Raw genomic sequence first — 23,072 nt, 5'->3', positions numbered from 1 at the left:
AAAACCACTAGAGGGGACCTGAGCCTGGTGAGTGTGACCAACAATAGTGATGGTTAAGTAGGATGAGATGGTGGCAGTGGTCAGGTAGGGTCCAGCACATATGTCCTTGTCCTTTTGGACGTTACTGCATAGGTAAAGGAATTAGGACTGTTGGTACAATGACTGCAGCGTTTGAAGCCAACTGTGAGCCCATTTCTGAGTGCTGTAGCTGTTGCAGGAAGTTCTAGGACCAGGAGTGCTGTGGCCAGATTTTGAGGGAATGCAAGCTGGCTACCGGCAGTCCAGCTGGCCATGGTATTCTTGTCATAAAAAGCTTCATGCCTTTTCTGAAATGCACCAGAATCCTGCCTTTCTCTGTCAATGCTGCTCTATGCGCCAGAGGCTGAGTAGGATCTCCCACAGACAGGCTAGGGAGTTTTCCTGCTTGAGAATAAAGTATTTGTCCATAGTTGGAATATGATACAGACTGCTTGCTCAGTGACCTTGTAGCAAGGTTGCGGCAGGGTGGTATCCACTGTCTCCATCTGCTTTTAACCACTCAGAGCCACCGACTGATACTCCCAAAGGAACCTGAACAGAATCAGCGAGGTTGTTCCATCCCTTCTCTTGGTTTATAATTATAGTCATCCCGTGATATCTATAAAGGATTGGGTTCAGGGCTCCTGTGGACACAAAAATGAGATGATGTTCAGATATCATATAAAAGTGTGTGTGTATGTGTGTGTATGTGTGTGTGTGTGTGTGTGTGTGTGTATGTGTGTGTGTGTATGTATATATATATATATATATGTATATTGTGTGTGTGTGTGTATATGTTTACATATAACCTATACATATCCTTTCATGTGCTTCATTAATTTTTAACTTTTTTCAAATTGTGAATTCTTTGTGTGGAGGCCAGAGGTTATTGTCAAGTTTCTTTCTCACACTCCATATTTTACTTACTTTTTTTTTAAACGACTGATACTATATTCAGTCATTTTCTTTACAACTGAAACTCTGGGAATTCAAAATTAACATCCTTGCCTGTGAGCTTTTTGTGTACACCAGAAAATGTTTCGACCTTGTGCTCCATGCTGTTCTGCTACCATCTAGTTCCACACGGATCCTCTTACCCACAATTTCACTCGGGAAGACCACGTCCTCAAGGATTACTGTCAGGGTGCAGCTTCTGGGGCACTTTTGCTTATTTTTTGTAGTGCTTTTCAGGATGGTTTGGGCAGAATCTTCCTCTGACCAATGAAGACTGCATGTTTCACACCAAACATTTTTTTCCAATTCATGAACTAGCCGGACTTGGATTTTCTGGAAAGATGTCAGCTGAGGAACTGGTACAAAAATTATGCTAGCTTTCTGACCACTGCCAGCTTCAGTTTCCTTAGCTGTGGTGATATTGAGTTCCTGCAGCAGCACTTTGAGATCTGAGTTGAGATCCAGGTTGAGCAGTGCCTGAGAGATACCAGACATAAACTTGTTTGGCTTCTCGCTGTTGGGCTTCACAATTTTGGTGCTGGAACAGAACATGCTTCGTCCTTTCAGAGTGCTGGCTTAGAAAGAGCTACTTACTGATTTTAAAACAAGATATCTGGACGAACCTAGAGGTCATCTGCTCTAGACTGGCCAGCCCATAGGCTCTAAGGATCTTCCTGTCTCCTCTTCCCGAGTGCTGGGATTACAGTCACAGTGCTCCAAATGTGCGGAGATCAGAGGTCAGAGGTCAGCTTCAGGTACCTGCCTCATTACTTAGCATATTAAGTTTTTAGATGGGGTCTCTCACTCAACCTGGAGCTCACCCATTTGGTAGCAAGTTCCAGGGATTGGCCTGTTTCTGCTTCCCCAGCATTCATCACCATGACTAGCTTTAAAAAGCTCTCTGTCTCTGTTTCTCTCTCCCTATCTCTCTGTCTCTTCCTCCCTGTCTCTGCCTCTGTCTCTCTCTCTCTGCACCATAGCACACATGTGGAGGTTAGAGACCAGCCTGAAGAAGTCTGTTTCCTTTTCCCACCAAAGTAGATTTCCAGCAGTAAACTCAAATTGTCAGCCTTGGTGGCAAATACCTTTCCCTGCTGAACCATCTTGCCAACTCTATGCCTGGATTTTTATTGGAGTGCTCAGAATCTGAACCCAGGTCCTCACACTTGGGGAACAGGCAATCTGTCACCTGAGTCATCTCTCAGCCCCCCTCAGACACTTTACATAGTTTCTAGATTATTTACAGAACCCAATGCAATATAAATGCTTTACAAATAGTTAGGATATTGTTTAAGGAAAATGACAAGAAAAATGTCTATATGTGTTCAATATTAATGTGATTTTATCTGGTTTTAACTATATCAATAGTTTTTCTGCATTCTTATGTTGCTCCATGGGCTATATTTTCTTTCTTTCTTTCTTTCTTTCTTTCTTTCTTTCTTTCTTTCTTTCTTTCTTTCTTTCTTTCTATCTATCATCTATCACTAAAACTAGAGCAATTGATTCACCAGTAATTAACCGGTAATACAACTTAGAGTTATAGCATATGGTGAAACAGAGGACTTTCTCATTGTTTCAATTCCCTGTTGTGTTACTCTCATCAGTAGCCTAGGTATTCTTGGGGTTTTAAAGATCATAATATCTTAAATATTTTTCTAACAAGCTTTATACCATAATCTGCATATCTAAAAATTCTCATTTAAAGAATAAAATACAGCAAGGATGGTAGCTCTTCCTGAACTACATTATACAGGAATATTCAATGAAACCCATTATTTAAAGTCTGGGTCTCTCGGAAAGTTAGAGCACCTCACACAGTCCCACTGGGACACTGCCCACTTAAGGGCTCACTTTACTTGAAAGTGTGTTGTACCTTCAGAGAGCATTCACAGGGCAGGCACAAAGTATACTGTTTATATGAACTCATTAGTAAGAAATTTCATCTTTTAAAACTACCCTGACTTCTCCTTTCTAAATGTTGTGCTATACCCAGACATGCATTTATTTACTTATATGTGTTGTGTGTTATAGGTGAGGATCTATGTTTGAAGAGAATGCCTTTTATCTTTTTTTCCCCTGAGATTGGGAAGCCTTGGGTAATAGGATATACTATCCGTCTGTCCCCCTTTCTATGCGTCCATCCACTTGCCTGAAAATGTTGTGATTTCATTTTTCTTTAGGATAATAGTTCACTCTGTATACGTGGCAGGTTGCTCTGAGTTGGCACCAAGGGTGGTCCCATTCCCTTGCCAGGGCTGGCACTGGAAGTGCAAGCATCTCTGAGGAGAGGTGGGATTCTCTGGGTATCTGCCCAGGAGTGGACTCTCTGGGTCATATGGTAGCTCTATTTTTAACGTTTTGAGCCAAGTCCAGACTGATTTGCATAATGGTGGTGTTAATTTGTACTTCAGCAGTGAATAAAGGTTCATCCTTCTTTCCCTGTTCTCCCCAACATTGGCTTTCATATTTCTCCATGGTAGCCATTTTGAGGGGAGTGAGGTGGGATCTCAAAGCAGTTTTAATTTGCATTTTCCTGATGATTAGGAAAGCTGTATTTTTTTGTTTGAAAATTGTTTGAAAATTCGGTTCATTATTCCATTTGTTGATTGGTAGCTTTATTTCATTGACATTTAATTTCTACAGTTATTTTTTTTGGTTATTAGCCTCTTGTCTGAGGTATAACTAATACATTTTTCCCATTCTGGTTTTTGGTGTCTATGTGTTTTACTGATAGCATCTCTTACTGTACTGTAGAAACTTTCCCATTTTATGCAGTGCCATTTGTTGGTCCTGTGCTACTTACATTCTTCTATTCAGAAAGTTCTTGCCTACCCTGATGTCTTGAAGAGATTCTCTATATTTTCTTTTAGGACTTTCAGTATTTGAGGTTTTATTTTTTAATTTGTTATTATGTTGTTGTTTTCATGGTAGTGCTGGGGTCTGACTGTAAGGTTTCTGATGCAGGGTGGTGGAGGTGGTTGGATTGGGTCTAGGATGCAAGGGAAAGGAAGTCTTTCAATATGCTTTCTTTATTTCAGTGTGCTTTCTTCATCATGCACATGTAGTGTTTTAACTATAATATGACCGGAGGTTTTGTGAGACAGATTAAAATTCACATCTAAGTCTGAGTATCTCTAACTATCCTAGTCATAATAAAGATAATTCCAAAGAGACATTTTTTTAAACTCCATCTTTTGGCTATCATACTATGGAGATGATGGATCTCAAGAAATTGGAATTCTCTAGTCTAATGCCAGAAAAACTAAAGGACCAAAGTTTGGTGCTAGCTTGACTCCCAGGGGGAAATTCCCGCAGTATGCCAATGTGACTATCAGACTATCTTGCAGGAGAGACTAGAGCTAAGACAAGGATGGACCAGTGAGGAGTAGGAGCACACCTCGGCAGGACTTCCTACTTAGCTGCACATGCGTCCTGTCCTGTCCTCTGTTTAATTGGGAACGCCATGTCAGGACCCTGAAGATGGATGTGGGTGGAGCTGGGGCTGCTGAACCTCTCATGTCTCTCTCCTTCCAGTGTGGCCTCACAGAATCCATCTCCTTTCTTTATCTTAAGCTCTTCCTTATGCCTTTAATTAGTCTTTTTACAGGTCATAGAGCCTAGCTCGTTTAGCAGGCGTAGAAGGAAGAAGGAGCCTAGGTTCTGAGGACTCAGTAGCACCTATCAAAAATCTTCCTAAGTCCTGTGGGCAGAGTGGCTGTGCCACTGCATGAACTGGCTCATATCATTTCCGGGTCAGAGAGTCTTCTGCAACTTCCTGGTAACTTGGGTTCTCCTCTGTGGCCTACATGGCCCTGCATGGCCTCCTGCCTCTTGTCACACAGCAAAACCTCAGTCCTTATTGTGTCCTGGGCCCTATTTCCAGCAGCTGCCTTGGGCTTAATCAGTTCTCAGTATGTTCAGGGCCTGTCGGGCCCGGATCTTCCTCCTGCTGGAGCATCTTACCGTCCTTCCTCTCAGGACCCACTCCTCATCCTCTGGGAGGCCTTGCATTTGTCTTCCCAGGACACTCACCTGACAGAGGACTTCTCCTTAGTCCTGGTGTTAAGGCTCAAGCATCGAACTGCTCATCTGCTTTCTGGGTTGGCCTCCTTCTGGTCTAGAAGGTAAAGCCTGGGATGGAAGGCTTATTGTTACTCCATTTTGTCCACAGCACCTGTCTTGTCGGGTCTTGAACCCAGTAGGAATTAAAAGGGATATTCAACAAATGGATGTTATTCAAGGCAGTCTTCAGATGTGGGAAAATTAAAATGACCTTTCTAACTTCTGATGCTACGTGGCATTAAAAAGCTTTCCAGGGCTGCCTAGAAACATCTACTTTAGGGAAGTGAGTACAATGGATTAGAGGCCACTCGGATTCTCCATCGATGACTGGTTTATTGTTCAGTACGGAAAGGCTGAGCGTTGCTCTGTTTTGTGGTCTTGTGTTAATGGAGCGAATGCCCAGCTCCCAGCAGTGGGAAGTCAGATCTGATCCCTTCACTCCACTTGTCTGGATTATATTTATTTAGAACGTTGGCTGCCTGATGACCATTTTTAGGCCTAACAAAAGTTGTCAGAGACCCAGTGAGATCCTTTAAAAGCTTTGTCCTAGTCAACACTTCCCTCCTGTGTGACTGTAATCCCACAGGATTATAATATGGACTATGGGCTTCCTGTTTCTCTTTAAGTACTCTCTTACTGCCATTAGAAGATGATGCGAGCTTCAGACCCAGACCTCCTTACACCCCCACCCCTACCCCCACGCTCCCCTCGATGCATCCCAATGGCTTTTTCCAGCAGGCATAGTCATATGCTAACCTAATGATGTTTTGGTTCACATCAGATCAAACATCCCATAGGATTATAATGAGCTGAAAATTTTCCATTGCTTAGTGACTCCATAGCTGTGAAGACACCCATAACACAATGCTTTACTCGTGTCTGTAGTGAAGAGAGGCCAATCTTGTAGAAGAATAAGGCACACACATATGTGCTCTGCGTACCACTCGGAAAGGATAATGAGCATCTGCTAATGGTGTATGCGTTGACTTCGCTTAGGATTGCTACTTTTGGAGTGCGGGCCTTCTCATTTGAAAGAAAGGCTATGCATAGATAAGTTTCCTCAGGCTGCTGGCAGCAGCCTCATGCGCCTGCTCCTCTCCATGCCTTTGGTTGCATCAGTGTGGCCTTGTGGAGGATCTGACCTGTCAGGTCTAGATTGCAGAAGTGATCCCATAGCAACAGAGTCACCAAAAATATGTCTTCTGTTAAGTGGCGCATGTTAAAATTTAAATTAAAAAATACTTCTACTGTTTGTGTGTCCAAATGTGTGCACACATGAGTATACACATGCCATAGCATGTGTGCAGAGGTCAGAGGGCTTTCAGGGAGGTAGTTCTCTTCTACCAAAGAATCCAGGGAGTGAACTCAGGCCCTTAGGGTTTATGCAACATGATCTCTTAGTCAACGAGGCACCTTTCTGGCCCTGACTGTATTTTAAAGAAATTCAGCTAAGAAATTTCTTTATTGTCCTGTGTTGATCTAGCGTGGCCATTTGACTCCAGAATGTAATGCAATTATGATCTGCTTTGTTTTGTGAAAAAGATCATTTACTTAAGTGTCAAATTTACAGAAGAACTTAATTAGGAATTGATCCTTAACAGTGTCACTGCAGTAATTCCTTCAACAGAGACATACCGTAAGCAGGTATTTCAAATGATGTGATTCCCACATCCTTAATTTGCGCACAGCCTTTAAGGAAAATATGTCAGAGAGGAACACAAAAGGGTGTGACTTGTGTGGGCACACTGTGTGTTCTACACGTCTGGTGTATTTCTGTGTCCCCGCTACTATACTCTATATGCTTCTTTTTCTCCATGCCTGTCACTCTCATTGTAGTGTGAGTCTCTTGCTGTCAGGGAACATATTTTAATCATCTTATCACTGACACTCAATGGGATCAGTGACAGCTGGACACTTGTTAGTTTCTTTTTGCTCTGAGCACTTCGTTCAGGACTGGCGAACATGCAGAAAATGTTGGATGAATTAAAATAGCTAAACTATAATGTCCTTGACTAGGTAAATGGCTCCACGGTAAAGTACTTGCTATGAAAGCACTTGGATCCGAGTTTGGATCTCTAGTACTCATAAAAAGCTGAGCATGAACGAGGCTGACAAGCTGGTTCATTGGGGAAAGGTATTTCCGGCCAAGTCTGAAGTCTTGAGTTTGATGCCTGGACTTCCACAGGAGAAGAGAAATCTGAGTTGTGAAAGTTATTTTCTGACTTGAGTTCAATCTCCAGAACTCGCAGAGTGGAAGGAAAGAACTAACACAAGCTCTCTGACCTCCACACATATGCCATGTGTGTAAGTGCACACACACACACACACACACACACACACACACACACACACACACACAGAGAGAGAGAGAGAGAGAGAGAGAGAGAGAGAGAGAGAGAGTGAGTAAATAAATGTTATTGAAATAAAATCAGGTATGATGGTGAGTGGCTCAGAGAGAGGTGGATCTGGGATCTCACTGCCCAGCTAGTTTAGTTGCATCTATGAGCATCAAGTTTTGTGACAGAGCCTGTTTCAAAAAGTGATAAGGTGGAAAGCAATACAGGAGGAGAACCAGCATCAACCTCTTGCTTCTACACACATATGCACATACAAGTCCACACACATATGCACATAAGCAAAAATGATAAATAAATAGAATATGACCTTCCCTTTAGTGGTATTGATTTTTGCATTTGCAGACACCTTGCATTATTAGAGAAGGTCATTGAAACAATGAATAGCCTTGGTCTCAGAGCCCTGACTTCTCACTGATGGGCCTGTCTTGTGCCTCCCCCAGAGCTGGTAGCTGTGGGGGCAGTGAGCAAAGCAGAGGGCTTGCTTTCTTTCTGAAGGCTGTGGTCAAGGAAGCAAGGCCAAAAGGAAGATGCGCCAACAGTCCTGTGCTAAGTTCTGGTGGGTGGAAGGCAGGTGGGAGTGGAAGTCACGTTTCCTGAAGGGCCAAGAGGAGCTGACAGACAGTGGGGGTGGCAGGGAGCTTCTAAGGACAAGGAACTGACAGAAGTTGGGGAAGGATGTGTGAGAAAGAATTGGGGAGACTAAAGCTTAGGTCAGTTTAGATCTTTAATTTAGTCCGAGAGAGTGTTTTAGCATGAAATAAATGAAGACCAGCCAATGAGGAAAAAAAAATATCTACTCAAAGCCACTTCCCCTTGCATTCTGGCAGAGGCTGAAGGCAGACAGGAGAACAGGAGTGCTGTAAGGGGCTTCCAAAGATGCTTGTCAGGTGTCCTGTGTGGAGGCAATGGCTGGGCATCTGATGTGGTTGGTTACAGGCTCATGGCTGGCTATTTCTGAGCAGTCCAAACTTGGAAGCAGGGATGAAACCCAGGAATGTTATCAGCTGTTCATCTGCCTTGCTCGTTTGTGCCAACTGTTAACAGAAGTTATTTTCTTTTGAGTTGTCCAGGTCAGATCCTGGCTGGGCTCTTCCATTTGTGCTTACAATGCCAGTTAAAGATACACGTAACAGCGGAAAGCAGGCAGAGGAAGGAGATTTACTCGATGAGACCACACTGGGAAGAGGAACAAACACAGAGGAACAGCGACCCATCCTAGTCCATGTTTGGGACCCCAGTCTGAAGTTTAGATTTAAATAGAGGTACGCAAAACTGAACAGTCTTGGTCAAGGTGTGGTTCCTCTCATCACCGGCCCACCACCAATCACCAAGAGAGATTTGTTCTCTTATAAGATGGTCTGAGATACTAGAACATCATGTATTTCTTCTAAGCTTCCTCTTGCTGGCCTGAAGCTTCATCTCTCTTTTCTTCCAGCTTGAGTTTCCCAGGGAAATTCCAATTCAGGGACCCAGTGAGAGGGGCCCCATTGTCTCAGCGATCGATCTCATAGCCAAAAGGGAAGGAAGGGCCTGGCAGGATTTGTTTGTTGCTGGCGGGATGCCTGGTTCTACTGTCACTCTGACATACAGCATGCTGACTTCACAGACTGGTGGTTATTTCCTAGACAGGTTAGTGCTACAGGCATGGCAAGCATTTTTGAAGGCCTGGGGTGCATTTGTTTGCATATTCTGTCTGTTGCTATTGTTGAGTGAGCGGTGTACAGTTGCAGTTATTATAGTTTGAAAAAGCAAACGTTTTTTGTTAGTGTGGATTAGATAGGCCCCCTGGAAACTGCCCCCGATATAGCATTAATTAAAAGCATTATTCTACATTTACAAATTCCTTCAGTACACTTGACTTCTTTTACCCAAGCACTTTCAAATGCCTAGCTGGGAAGACTTACAACTCTGAAAGTTCATGCGAAAGTGGAAGATCTGCTGGAGAGGGACATCTGTGCCTCTTCGTTTGGCTACCAGACTATTGAAGCAATTGAAGACTAAAAAAACCCCAAAGAATTGGAATTTACTCAGAAATCCCTTACTGGGAAAGGAAAAAGACTGAACTCTGGGAAAAAGCTGGGCCAGCCAGAGAGGGCGCTGTCTTCTGGGGGGAAATTTCCAAGGTTCTGACAACTCATGAGTCTACCTGCAGAAAAGACTACAGCCAATGCAGGGAGGCTCGGTGATGGGCGGGACCACGCCTCGGCCAGAAGGGCTTAGCTATGCATTCCTCTTGTTCTCTATTTAAACCTATGCTTCATGTCAAAATCCCGGAAATGGGCTTAGGAGGATGTCATGGACCCTTCCACATGTCCCTCCTCCCAATGTGGCATATGACATGTATTCCCTTCCTTTTATTATTGCCCAGGTGGCTGAAGGTCGTTTGCTGTGGCTCTCATAGTTTAGACTTTGACCCTAGTGATTCCATTATAACAACTTCCTAAATATTTAAGTATTTCTTGTCAATGTAATAAAATAGGATTTAAATACCACAAATGATATGTGTATATGTGTCTAGTTTTTATTTGCTTATGTGTTTATTTGGAGACAGGCTCTTTCTATGTAGCCTAGTCTAGCTTCTAACTCGTGATCCTCCTTCCCCATCTTTTCCTAGTTCTGCGATGACATGTGTATGAACCTGGTAGCCATATTACTTTTAAGCATTCCCACAATCGTTTATCAACCCAATCACATTTTACTATAGCTTTAAAAAGTTAAAGAAAGTCCTAAGTCTGCAACAAATCACAGACTCGTGCTGTCCACTGCATTTTAATTTATTCTACTCATATTTTAAAATGTTGTTCTTTAACTGAGATATAACAACATATAATTGTATATATTAATTGGGTACCATTATGTAATTACATAGTGGTACCCAATTAATGTGTGTGCACATTATATAATGCATACATTGGGTCATTAGAAGCTTTTGGTTAGGAACCGCAGGCTCTTTCCCAGCTTTGGGCAGAGTCACTGTGGAGGGACTTGCCCCAGCACACTGTCACACCTGTGGCCTGCAAGGGATTAAGTCTGGATATGTGTTACTGCTGTGCATCATTGCTAGGGTGGACTCATGGCCCAAGACTAGCCACAAGGGATGCTAGCTGGCCTAGAAGTCTCTTCCCTTCATGCTTTCCCAACTGTGAAACTGTTTCCGGGGAGAGGCTCTGTCTTTAGTTGGGGACCATTTGGATCTTTGTTGTGACTTCTCCAGCACAACTCTAAGTTCCATAGCAAAGTCACATACTTGCTATCCTACCCTTCCTAACAAATGGGATTTTGTACCCTGCATTGCCTGGGGCTGGGGTAGTGTACATGAATCTAGACCCTTGTCTACTTGGGCCAATGCTAACTTGGGTTGTGCTTGAGTCTTAAATAATGGGATCAGCATACTCTCAGATGTGTATTAACCTAAGTCACAGTTAGTAATGACACAGGCCAAAACAGGAGTCCATCTCTCTCTCTCTCTCTCTCTCTCTCTCTCTCTCTCTCTCTCTCTCAATCATCTATCTATCCTCATGATAGCTGTTAGGAGATGATGTGTCGAGAGACAGTTACTCACCTAGCACTGGTCCTAAGATGGTTCATGCCTGAGTCTCAAAGTCATGGGGCCTGCACAGTTTCAGGAAGAGGTCAGGTATGAACTGGATCCACTCTACAGCTAGAACATACATGTCCAGGAAGCTAGGCATCTTGTTGGGATCTAGAGGGGACACACATGAAAAAGAAAGGGCACCTGCACCCTCTGGGTTCTGGTTTGAGCTTCTCCCTCTCTGACATGTAGGGACTTTGAAAAGCTTATCGGACCTCCTGTAGAACTCTACTCCACTTTCTACTCAGTATCACAAATGAGATCTTAAAATGGCCGAAGAACCATGTCCCTCTTGCGACCTGTGTGTAAATAAGGATTCCTTGTGAGCAATATCATTTCTGTAGTCCTCTTCCTCCTTCCTCATCTGTAAGCCTACATGATGCACTTGAAAGCTTTCTCCTCAAGAAGAAAAATGTTTGACTAAGGAAATTAGCACACCAGCACATCTGTGAAATAGTTTCAAAATCCCCTTAAGACATAAATAGCTACCGCTGAGACACCTAGCTCCAGTCCTCTCCTTACCTGCGTTCACTCTCTCTTTGAATGTGACAGTCCTCCTCCTGAATCAAGGAGATCACTCGGTTCGTTTTTGTTCTACTTGTCCTGAAATTCTCTCCTGCCAGGCATTCAGGGCCCTGGATGCTCCCGAGGGACTCAAGCTGCACAGCTACAATGTCGAGCTACAGTCCCACTTCCAAGGCAGTGAGAAATGCATGCATGCTGCCTGTGCTCAGGTGCATGTCTGACGGGGAGCTAGCTGATGTAGACACTCTTACCCCAACAGCAATTGTGGCTGGGGAAGAAGATGTGGAAGGGAAATAAAGGACTCATAGACACTGTCTAGGCATTCTGCGTGGACACCTGGGGAGGTATGTGTTGTGTATAAATCCACTGACCTCTGTTTTAAAGCATTCACTTCTTACATATATGACTGACATCAGCTGGGTGTGTTAGTAAACAGAGATGGCATATTAGAGGCTCTAGGAAGTAGGTGGGGTGGGGGGAGGAACTATTTCCCAGCAATGCTACTGCCCTAGTTGTACCTGAGATAGATGTGGGCTCCAACCAGGGTCTCCCTTCCCTTCCTACAAATAGAAAAATAAAATATGACAGAAATCCGAGTTCTATTAGTTCTGATATGTAAAAGTGGTTCGGATGACAGAGATCTTATAATCAAACTCCTTGAGAGTTTTATGGATACCTAGGACCTTCTTAGGAAAAGTTAGGAAGAATTTACACATACATTGGTGGGGAATATCATTCCTTCCGCTACCCCCAGTAGCTCCTGGAATTGGCTGTCTTCCAAAGCTCTGTCATGTTCTTTAACTCTCTGATACTACAATTCTCTAAACAAAGACTCGCCCTCTTCAGCATTTTAAATCATCTTCTTTCTTCCAGAGAAACTCGGATAAAATACCGGCTGCCTTTCTTAGTTGCGCTGTTCTTTCTTTTCCCTTTGAATTACTCCACCATCCATTTAAAGTGAGGTCCCTTCGGGCAAAGGCTATCTGTCTTTGTAAGCATTGGTTCCAGCAGCTAGGATGCAATGGCTTAACAATGCCTAATTATAATAACAGGGATCATGGTATAATGCCATCTGTAAACCTTGATAAGCTTAGGAAAGCATCATAATATTTTGAAACCTGTACAAAATAGTAGGCTGAACAGCATTTAAGGGGATGTGTGGGGATTTTGTGCTCATGTGATGTAACACAAGGTTAATTAAACATCCCTAAGACTCCATGTCTTTTAGTATATAGATGGAGGTAGAAATATGTTTAAATATATTATTTGAAGTTGTCAGAATTAATCACTAGGTCTCCTGTTCTTAGCACTGTCCACTGAGAATTGGAACCCAATAGCCAAGCTCAGCTTTCTATATATCAACTAGAGCCTGATGGGTCTGGGTTTGGAAAGTGATGTTTTCTAGCTGGCTGAAACATGCCAAACCCTTAACTGCTTTCTTAAGCAGATTATCTGGAACATAGCCTTCCCTTATGAGTATTGATTATTATATTTGTAACTGTGATCCCATGCTGAGAGAAAATGGGCTGGAGCCCTGGTGGGGCAGACAAGATGCTCTGCATTCTAAAGAGAAACCCTTGTGCCCCTCTGTGCTGAGCACAGAGGCAGAATGCTGAGCACAGAGACTGTGGGGACAGCCTGCTGAGGATAGGGACAATGGCTGTGGCCTGAGGCCGGAAAGGGCTAAACTGTCTTATACAAACCTGCCTGCCTTCTGACCTTTGCCTCATAGTTTTCTATAATTGTAAGACTGTCATAGATAGGATGAAGAATAAATGCGTTTGTTTTTCTTTTCTGTCTTTGCTGAATTGTAAAGAAACTCATTTTCCTTTATCAATTTTTATTTCCTGATTTCTTTTAGAATATAGGGAAATAAAGGTGATCAGTTGTAGTCCTGGATGACCAGTAACCTGCTAAGCTGTGCGATGGACTTGAATATTCTTTAGGCCAATGTGTGTCTGTGTATGTCTGTGTGTCTGTACATAGGTGTGCACATACACATGTGCCCACTTACTTTTACAGCATCTTTTCCACGTCATCCCCACCCTAGTGAGACAGGGTCTCTCCTGTAGCTAGGGTGGCAGCCAGTAAGATCTAGCAACCCTCTTGTCCCCGCTTGCCACAGCACTGTGGTTACAGGCATATGTGGCCATGTCTAGCCTTTTATGTGTGTGGGGGGTGGGGGGGCGGGGAATGGGGGTGGGGGGTGAAGGGTAGGGGATGGGGGGGATGTGAGCTTGGGTCCTCGTGTTTGCTTAGCAAGCGTCCTTACCCACTGAGACATCGACAGAGTCAAGTACAAACAGAATTGTTTGTCTCAACACTAACTGGCTTCAGTTTGCTTTGTTAGAGAAATCCAAGCACAGAATTCAAAGAGGTAACTAATTCTTGTTTGCTTATTAAATCAGAGTCTCACATAGCCCAGGCTGACTTCAAACTTGGTATATAGCTAAAGCCGATCTTGAATTTCTGATCGTACTGTCTCCATCTCCCTAGTGCTAGGTTTACAAGCCTGCAGAGATAAATACTTCTTTAAGGTTTGTTGTCCACATCTGCCTTGTTTGTACTTTTTCTCTTCTCTACAGGAAACTACTTTTATATGGAGGATTAAAAATTGTCCTCCCATATCTAGAAACAACACGGTGGTGCTCTTACGCCTTGGTTCTTCTCTGTCTGGCTACATCTATCGGCTTCTCACCAGGGAAGATAGGATTTGATTCCTGCCTTTCCTAATCTACCACGCATGCCTACTTCCCATCCTTTAAAGATAATTCATCATAATTTTAGTTAAATCAACAGTCAATGTTTACATTATTATGACTTTATACACTATTCAGAATTCATTCATGTAGAACACTATAATTACTTTCCTTTTCCTGAACAAATTTTTTCCCTCAAGTTAATAATCATTTTTTTTTAGTTTTAAAATTTGACTTACTTTTCTGTGTATTATTTCTGACTCAACTTGTTGTCCAAATCAATACTTCTAAAACTATCTGTGATGAATGATTAGTTCTTTTTAAAAATTCTAATCAGTTGCAGACAGAAACTTTGCTGAAACACATTTCTGGAACAAACCGTTCATGGACAGCACCTGTTGGCCAGCCACATTTTGTATATCCCAGTCCAAGCTGCTCTCAATGCTAGGATTTAAGCAACCCATGCTCTGCCAGGCAGCGTCTTAAGGAAACTTCATCGTAACCTGACCAGTGTGGGCTGGTGGCCTGCTCTTCCTCTTTCTCTTTTACTTCCCAGCTACAAGCTGAGTGGCCTTGCTCTCTTCCCAGTGTTCCTGCCATAATGATCTTACTTGAATCCAAGCAACAGGATCAAGTGACCAGGAACTGAAGCCTCCCAGGCTGTCAGCCATCCCCCAAGCCCCTTTATCTCTGGAAGTCGATTCTCTCAGGTATTTGTTACAGTTACTGAAAATGGACAGAAGCATTCTCTCTCTAGAAGAACAAGTGTTTGGACATTCACTTCCTAGATTTGCCTCTCACAGGAAGGTTTTCCACATAAATGAATTTGATTCTCCGCTCTCTAGTCCCTAATACTGGCTCAGGAGACAGCATTCTGTAGACTGTTTGTCACCTGCCTTTCACCCACCCCAAAGCATTTGTATCCCTTTATGGTAAACTTTGTGGGGTTTTGCAAGAGATTGAAACCAAGCCTGTGTTCATGTTTGCTATCCTTACAATACCTGGCTCTGCTTTCTTTTCTCAGGGTTCAACATCCTTCTAACCACATAACATGGCAATTGAGGTAGTTGTTGGATTCCAGAAGCTTTGATTCCTGATGTGACTCTTAATAGCTATGTGACCTGAGACCAATCACTTCACCTTCCAAACATTTGGCTTTCTTGTCTGTCTGATGGGGACAGTCGTCATGCCAACTCTGTGTGACTGTGATAAACACTGTAGGATGTGCATGCCGTCATAAATGGGGGCTGTTACAGCCGCTACTATGAAAGGTTTCTCTTTCTCTTTTTCTTTTCTATCACAGAAGTCTATGGACCATAAAATTGCATTGCCATAGAAGTTTAAATAAAGTAAATTTTCTGGGAGGGTGGGGGATTTCTAAGGTGGTGGCTGACAGTCTGGGAAGCTTCCATCCTTGATCAGTTGATCCTGTTGCTTGGATTCAAGTCAGACCTTTATGACAGGAACACTGAGCAGAGAGCAAGGCCACTCAGCCTGTGGCTGGGAAGAGAAGGCTACCATCCCACAATGACCAGGCTCCGCTGAAGCTTCCTTAAGAAGATGGAACATGGGATGCTTGGATGCATTAAAGGTGCCTTGAACTGGGTTGTACAAGGTATGAACAACATGCAATAGAAAAATTATTTCAACCATTTTGTGGAATCTCTTTTGACTAACTGGTTGAGATATTGAGTTTACATGGTCTTTCTGGAGCAGTCTGAAGGCCAGTCTTATCATGAAATCTCCAGAACTTTCCTGACGATGGTCAAATCTAAGAAAGATGTCAAGGTGTTGTCCTCTGTGTCTGGTCTCATGTTCCTCTTGCTGAGGCTTCCAGGTTCCAAGCTCCCATTTCCTTCACTCCCTTCTGCGTCCTCTGCCTGTCCTGCAGAGTCCAGAGCCAAGGCTGTCTCCTCCAAGTGTCAGAACAGCTTTACTTGACCTTTCTTGACCCTTATCCCTTTCTCCCAGTCTCTACTCTAACACAGTGTGTCTGCTGTGCTTCTCCAGCCATGGCCTTTAGGCTCTCAAGTGTAGCTGCCACATGGCAGATTCTTGTCTTAATCTTAGACCACAAACTGGTACCTGGTACATCTTTAATGTAGATAACTTAAAATGAGCTTTGTTAGTAAATGTATGAACTGTATGAAGATTTCAGGTAATATTTGTATATGCACACAAAGAATAAAATTACTGAAGAGATGGATTTAAATATGCCATTTTCCCCTACCAACTGTTTTCCTTCCTTCCTCCCTCCCTTCCTTCCTTCCTCCCTCCCTCCTTCCTTTCCTCTCTCCCTCCCTCGCTCCCTTCCTTCCTTCCTTCCTTCCTTCCTTCCTTCCTTCCTTCCTTCCTTCCTTCCTCCTTCTTTCCCTCCCTTTCTCCCTTCTTTCCTTCCTGCCTGCCTTCTTTCTATCTGTCTGCCCTTCCTTATTTTCTTTCTTCCTTCTTCCCCATCCCCTTTTCTCCCCACATCCCTTTTTCTATATAAGCACTCAATGACTTTTCCAGCTCAAAATTCCAAATACTTCCTTCTACAGGCCTTTGTCCCAAACAACATGGTCAGGTACATTCCAGCAACAACCCCACTCTTAGTACCGATTACCAACCAAGGTACTTTTGGTTGTGCTGTTTGTCATAGTGGCAGAAAGCAAGCTAGGATGAGAGGTTTGTTTGTTTGTTTGTTTGTTTTTAAATCACCACACAAACGGTTGCCTTACTATGTTCCATCCACCAATGGAGTCTGTCATTCTTCTGAAGGAATTTGGATGAACATAACGGTGGTGCCCAGCTCATTATCATCTTAGGAAACTTTCAGGGCTAAATCAAACACCAGACTTGATGTTCAAGATGTACTACCAACAGACATTTATTTAATGAACTATTTTCTGCTTACAGATGGAGGTTGAAGTTGTGTTCGCATGCTCTAAATGTCAAATGTGCATCTTTAGACTTAGGGGAAGGAGGAAAAGACAAAACACGATGCACTGAACCTTGTTATGGGATCCCAAACACAGGGATCTGCCCTTCAGCAGCAGTCTTTGTCCTTTCCTGGGCTTCGTCTGGGAAGGAAGGAGACTCGGAATGTATCCAAGTGGCTGAGTAGTGCCACTGTTTTAAATGGAAGTAGGGACCAACCATTAGTGTTTCACAGGTTCTTTGAAAGTGTTTGTTGTCTGCTGGGCAGTGGAGGGGTATGCCTTTAATCTCTGAGTTCACAGCCAGCCTGGTCTACAGAGTGAGTTCCAGGAGAGGCCAGGGCTACCCAGAGAACAGTCTTGAAAAACAAAGAACAAACAAACAAACAAAAGTGTTTGTTCTCTCTGGCTGTGGAGACTCATGGGTGGGGCTCTGTTTCAATGTCTCAGTTTACTGTTTCTCTCTCAGTACGACTTTGTCCCTTACTGGAAATGAGGACCATATATGGTGACCTCTTAGGAAGGGGAAAGGAAACTGGCAAAGCGGGATGAAAATCTTGAAACCGACCTTGAGTACCATGATCGTGATAGTCACTAAAGGGAATAAAAAGCCATTATATGCAAATGAGCAAAAGAAAAATTGATGAGAAGAGTCATTCATTTGATCAAGCTGTATTTCTTAAACTGTCCTCTGGGTGTGAGTTGTCACAGCTCTTGGACGCCAGCTGCCCATGTCTTAAGGACAAGAGACTCCGAGTAGAGAACAAGCCTGGCTTTTTGTCTGAGGCTGAGAGGCATGGGGAAAGAGAAAATAACCCTTGGTCACATGGAGTCTCGGCATGGTCCTCCAGACTAGAGCAGTCTCATGAACTCCAACCAAGTGGGACCTGCAAACAATATTTTAACAAATCTCTACAGTAAAGGGTGTTTGTTCTTATCTAGGGGATGCCGCAGTCTCTGATCTCTGTCATCCAGGTAAATTGAATTTAGTTGTTTAGTGCTCTGAGCCACACGAAGTCAGGCAGCTTTATTGAAGACTTGGGTTGATTGATTCATGGCCCTATGGGCACAGGAAAAGCTAACCATGGCAGGTAAGCAATCCCATTCAGTGCAGAAACCAGGAAGCTATACATCTTGCTATCCCTGAGGTAGCTCAAATCCCCAGACTTGTCTTGATGTGGCTTTAACTTTCCTTGTCACTGATGAGTTGGACACAGAGAGGCATTCTATTTTATGTGCCCAAAACCAAGTTTCTCCTTTCTCTGTGGTGAGAAAATGCAAAGTTCCCGTTTGTCCACAGCCTAGTCTAGACAGGTGTGTGCTTATTGACTCAGGCTTCAGATACTCAGCAGGACTTTGTTGTTGCCATTTTACAGAGAAGCTAAACACAATGAAAGGATTTGCTCATCATTTGAGTTATGAGGGAGCCAGAGTCTAAATTAACTTCCTCTCTCCCTCCCCCTCTTTCTCTCATGTGTATATATGTTTGATATGCACATTGGGATCATAATCAGGTATGATGAACATCAACTTGGTGGGACTTAGGACCAACATGAAATGAATCTCAAGGTAAACCTGTAAGGTTTGATTAAGACAAGAATACTCACCCTAAATTTAAGTAGCACAATTCCATGGGCTTGGGGCTTAGACTAAATAAAAAGAGTCGAGGACCAGCATTTTTTCTCTCTATGTCCTAACTATGGACACACTGTGACCAGCTACCTCAAGTTCTTTATGTGAGTCACAGTAAACTTTTCTTTCCTGAAGTTGCTTTGTCGTGTAGTTTATCACAGCAGTGAGGAAAGTGATTGTACTTCAGGCACCAGGTATATATATGCTAATACTTGAGAGGCAGAGACAGGGGGATAGTGAGTGTGTGGCCAGCCCCCTACATAGTAAGGTCTTACCACAAACACACAAAAATCAATTCCTATATGGAGTGAATCTAGGTTCCTAAAGGATTCAACACAGAACAGCCACACAGTATGGTAATTTCTATTCATATACCCTAAAGGATTTAAAACAAAGAGCCAAATAGTTGCTGATATACTAGGGTCCACTGAAGCATTATTTGTGTTGCCGCAAGGTGAAAATAATCCAAATGCTAGTGACTGAATGGATAAGCTAAATATGGTGGGCACATATGATAGACACTTATTCAGCATAAAAGAGGAAACGTGTTAATTAATGCTACTTCATGAATGAACATGAAGACAGTACACGAAGTGACTCACAGAAAGATAGGTGTAGCAAGGATATTATTGAATGGTGCACCTAGAATAGGCACATTTATAGACACCGAGCAGAACACCGAGGCTTGGGGAGAGGGAGAGAGGAGTCACTGCTTACTACATAGCTTGATCTGCCTGATAAGATGTCTTAGAACCACAGACATTCATGCATGTGATTCCAACACTCAGGAGGTTGAGGCAGGAGAATTGCCATGAGTGACAGGTCATGGGATATAGAGTGCGACCCTGCCTTAGAACCAACAACAGCAGCAACAAAACAGTTTGGGGATAGTAGTGATGTTACACAACACTGCACATACTCAATACCACTGAAGTGTACATGTTAAAGAGGCCAGGCAGGGTGGGCCACACCTGTAGTCCCTGCACTCAGGAAGGCAAGGCAGGAGGTTTCATGAGTTCAAGTCCAGCTTGGGCTACATAGTTTGAGGCAAACCTGGGTTATAAGGCAAGACCCTGGGCATCCCCATAAAGAAACAAAAACAAGTTAAAGTAAATGTATGCTTGTATACCTCTATAACTATATCTGTACCTCTTTCTCTCTTTCTTTCTCTCTCTCTCTTTCTTTCTTTCATTCTATCTTTTTTCTTCCTTCTTTCTTTCATCTATCTATCATCTTTGTTTCTTTCTTTCTATTATCTATCTATCATCTATCTATCTATCTATCTATCTATCTATCTATCTATCCATCCATCTACTACTTACTTACCTATCTATCTCCATAGGAAAGAAAGTGTAAAAGAAAAGAACAAGGTGTGAAAGATGGAGAGAACCTGTGAATCAAGACAGGAATCCTAACTGTGCTGCCTCCCATCCATGGTAATGGGGCCAGTGGCTTAACATCTCTGAACTTTTCTGTTTTGAAGCTGACTCACTGAGTTGCTGTGGAATACAAATTAGCCAGCTAGTACCTACCCAGGGTTCTCTGCAGAGGGTGATGGAGGTGGTCATGGTGGTGTTATTAATTACTTAATGTCTGTACCTGGAGGGTTTAGAACAGAGAACATGAGGATCTCCCACCACATGCGCTTGCTGCCGAGCAGTTAAACAATAACTGAGATTTTAGTCTTGTTTTGCAAGAGCTGCTTCCTCCCCCCCTTTTTTTTCTTTAACAGAATGCCAATGAAGAACCAGGTGTTTGAAAAATGTGGCTGTGTTAAGTTAAATGAGCCTTTTTTGGACTCCAGATGGGAGCACAAAGCTGTTTGAAACCCTAGCCATTTTTTTTCTTGTTGATTTCCATGTGACTGAAAAAAAAATTCCACCATGGTAGAGAGAGGCCAGTGTTCTTGCTGCCAGCTCACTGCTGCTATTTGAGAGGAAGAAGAAGCACTAAAGCAAGACTCATAACCTTTGGAAACAGGAGGCTTGTTCTAGAAGCTTCCAAGTTGCTGTTAATGATGGCCAAGCCCAGGAGGCATGCTTTTCCCATGCCTCACCTCAGGGAATCAGAAGGTGCCTAGTGAGTTTCCAAAGGCCTACAGGAGGCCAGTGAGGTAGCTCAGGAGTATGTGAAGGCACTTGGTGTCAAGCTTAATAATCTGAGTTGAACCCTAGGACCTATATGGTGGAAGGAAGGAATGACTCCTGCAAGCTGTTCTCTGACCTCCACAGATGGCATACATCTCTCTGCCTGCCTGTCTGTCTGTCTGTCTGTTTCTCTGTCTCTGTCTATCTGACTCTGTCTCTGGGTCGCTGTCTCTCTCAGTCTGTCTGTCTGTCTGTCTGTCTGTCTGTCTGTCTGTCTGCCTCTTTCTCTTTCTCTCTCTTACACACACACACACACACACACACACACACACACACACCCTGCTAACTAAATAACAAGTAAACAGAAACCCACAGAAAGCTCTGGAACACTTCTATTAGACTGTTTGGTATCTGTGTTCCAAAGAGCAAATACAGTAAATCTGCTCTCATTGCACGTTAGCATTTTTGCAAGTAAGTTCTGCCAAATTCTTCTGGGTACTGACTACAGCCCCCTAATAAAGCACAGCTGTAGACCTGGAAACTTGTCCTTTGAACATTTGGAAGCGTCTCTGCAGGCTTCCTCCTTGCTTGAGACACATATGGCCACTGAAAAATAATGTGCCTTTGTATTTAACCCTTCCGGCCTCTCAAGGGACTGTTTGTTGAGCAGAATTGTGGTTCAGTTCGTGACTCCTTTGGGAACTGAGAGAAAATACCCCTCCTAGAGCTAGTTTTTCTGATCAACTAGAAGTCAATCAACCTTGTCTAGGGAGACTTGGTGCCTCTCTCAGGTTATATGTCCAATACCTGTTGAAATTAATATGATATGTTGTATAAAGATCAGGCTAGGCAGTCCAAGCCCTCATAGATAGATAACTGCTATTATGTTTTGGTGTATAACTCTAGACTTTTTAAAAAAAATGCCTAAATATTATTTTTCAGTTTTTGCAAAAAGGAGATCATACTAAACTTTGTTTAAGCATGTCATTATCAAGTGCTAATGTATTGTGAATATATTTCACAAAATCGCTTTTACTTTTGAGACAGAATCTTGTTATATAGCCCAAGCTATGTAACTTTGAACTTATGATCCTCCTGTCTCAGCATCCTGAGGGTTGGGACTACAGGTACTCACCATCGTGCCCAGCATCACACATTAATATCTAATGCTATTACTGTGAATTTATATAATAGATAGCTGTATATACTTATGTGTATCTCTGTATGTGCATTAGGCCCACACCTGCCATGAATGGAATCCAGAGTCCAAGGACAGTGTTTTGTGATTAGTTCTCTTCTACTGTGTGAGTCTTGGGGGGATGGGACTGAGATCCTCAGGCTTAACTGCATATGCTCTTATCCACTGAGATATCTCAGCAGATCATATAATATCCTTGAATAGCTGCTTAGGTTTGAGGTATTTTCCTCATTTTGTGAATGTGTATAGTATATTCATATGTGTATATGTGTCTGTGTATGTGTGTGTAGGAGGGTGCCCAGGCTCACATATGAAGCTCAGAGGTTGATATGAGGTACCTTTGTCTTTCATTTTCCACAGTATTTTTTGAGACAGGGTCTTCAAGTTCACTGAACTTGAAGCCTATTAGTGGCCTAGGCTGGCTGGCCAGTGAGCCCTTAGGGTCCTTCTGTTTTTACCTCTCGGTGCTGGGATTGCAGGCCCAAGGCACCATGTCTGGCTTTATATATGCAAGAGACCTGTAGTCAGGTCTTTATGCTTGTCTTATGACAAGCACCTTGCCTCTGGGGTCATCTCGTCAGCCTCCTGGCTGCTTAGGTTTTACCATGTGGATTTCACATAGGTAGCTAACAGTCTACAACTAAATATGGTAATCTAAGAAACTACTACTAGCTAGACTTGAGTTTGGCTATTTAGAGGAAACACCGAAGAATAAGGTTTGAACAAGCTGGATCTTTCTTTCTTTAGGTGTCCAAAGGTTGGCAGTGTGAGGGTGATAAGGGGGGGGGGGGGGACTAGGAACTGGCACTTCAATGTGTCTTCTCCTCTATCATTTTTCTGGATTTCTTGAGTCTGCAATGTCAATTCTTGGTTTAAAGTAGCTCTAGGAACTCAGGATATCACGTTTAAATTCAAGATCATCCTTGAGTCTGCAAGGTCAATTCTTGGCTTAAAGCAGCTGTAGGAACTCTGGATATTACATTCAAATTCAAGATCATACAGAGTAGGAAAGAGTCCAGAGGGTCTCTCC

General features: G+C 43.0%; 1 pseudogene; it reads right to left on the bottom strand.

Annotated features, from left to right (window-relative positions):
• Positions 1-985: 985 nt before the first annotated feature.
• On the bottom strand, positions 986-1,524 carry LOC127691030 (40S ribosomal protein S7-like; annotated as a pseudogene).
• Positions 1,525-23,072: the final 21,548 nt, after the last annotated feature.

The sequence above is a fragment of the Apodemus sylvaticus genome, chromosome 8 (assembly GCF_947179515.1).
Source record: "Apodemus sylvaticus chromosome 8, mApoSyl1.1, whole genome shotgun sequence".
Classification (NCBI taxonomy): Eukaryota; Metazoa; Chordata; class Mammalia; order Rodentia; family Muridae; genus Apodemus; species Apodemus sylvaticus.
This window is presented reverse-complemented; position numbering and strand designations above follow the sequence as displayed.